The sequence below is a fragment of the Numida meleagris genome, unplaced genomic scaffold (genome assembly GCF_002078875.1).
Source record: "Numida meleagris isolate 19003 breed g44 Domestic line unplaced genomic scaffold, NumMel1.0 unplaced_Scaffold543, whole genome shotgun sequence".
Classification (NCBI taxonomy): domain Eukaryota; kingdom Metazoa; phylum Chordata; class Aves; order Galliformes; family Numididae; genus Numida; species Numida meleagris.
In genome coordinates, this window is record NW_018364759.1 from 5469 (window position 1) to 6822 (window position 1354).

General features: G+C 71.3%; 1 protein-coding gene across 1 annotated transcript in view; it reads left to right on the forward strand.

The window, feature by feature from the left end:
* Window positions 1–464: 464 nt before the first annotated feature.
* Window positions 465–1354, forward strand: part of NUDT18 (nudix hydrolase 18) — a gene marked incomplete at its 3' end in the record, with an annotated part of 3077 nt that continues 2187 nt past the window's right edge. Inside the window, 1 exon segment of the mRNA XM_021383789.1 lies at window positions 465–588.

Below are 1354 nucleotides of genomic sequence, written 5' to 3' on the forward strand. Positions count from 1 at the left end.
GCGTGCATCACCGCATCACCCTGCAATATGAACTGCACGGTGCACCGTGCACCACTCTGCACTATGCACTGCACCGTGCACTGTGCACCACTCTGCAGTGTGCACTACACCGGGCACTGTGCACCTCTGTGCAATATGCACTGCACCGTGCACTGTGCAACACCCTGCAATCTGCACTGCACCGGGCTGTGTGCATCACTCTGCACTGCACCGTGCACCACTCTGCACCGTGCACGGCGCTGCCCCCTGCACGCATGCCGTGCGTTGCATCACAGGGGAGAGGGGTCCTGCCCCGCGCACAGCGGACACCGTGCGGTTACAACAACCCTGCTCGGGCCACAGTGAAATTAGAGCCGCGCAGCGAGCACCGTGCAGCGGGCACCGCGCAATTACAGCCACGCCCCGGGCGCTGTTTAATTAGAACGGCGCAACGCGCGCCGCTCTCCCTCCTCTGTCCCTTTAAGAACAAGCCCCGCCCCTCAGCCGCGCCGCAGAGTGGCGGCGGAGAGAACCAATAGGAAGCGAGCCGGCGCGGCGAGGCAGCCAATAGGAGGCGGGCGGGGCGGGGCGTGGAGGAGCCGGGCCGCGGTGAGTCGGGGGCGCATGCGCGCGGGGGAGCGGGGGCCGCGGGCGTCGTGCGAGCAGCGCTGGGACCCCGCACCCCGCACCATGCCCCGCACCGCCCCCCGGAGCCCTCCCCTTCTGCACCCCGCGGTGCCTTGAGCCCTTCTCTTGCTGCCTCCCGCAAAGCCCAGCCGCTCCCTCAATGCACCGTGCAATCGCTCAACGATTCCCCCGCAGCGCCCGGCGCTCCAGCTGCACCCTGCAGCCCGCCCCTCTTGCACCCGGCGCCCCGCACCCTGCCCTCCCGCACCCTGCGCCCCATCCCCATTGCACCCCGCGGCCGCCTTAACCCCCCCCCGTTGCGCCCCGCGATCCCCGCATCCCTTCCCTCTTGCGCTCCGCGCCCCGAGCGCGCCTCGCGTTCCCCGCATCCCACCCTTGCAGCGCCTCGCGTTCCCCGCATCCCGGCCCTGTTGCACCCCGCACCCTGCAGCCCAGCAGCCCCCCATGCACGCCGCAGCCCGGCTCGCCCTTCCCCTCTAGCAGCCTGCAATCCAGCTCGCCCTTCCCCTCCGGCGCCCTGCAGCCCGGCAGCCCCCCCTGCCCCCCGCCGTCCCGCAGCCCCTTTCCGCCGTGCGCCCCGCACTCCGAGCAACCCTTCCCGTACCGCACCCTGCAGTCCAGCACCCCGTGGCCCCCGCAGCCCGCGGACCCCTTCCCGTCCTACAGCCCCCCCGGCTCCCCGCAGCTCCTCTTCGCCCCCCCCCAGTCCAGCAGACCCTTTCCCTTC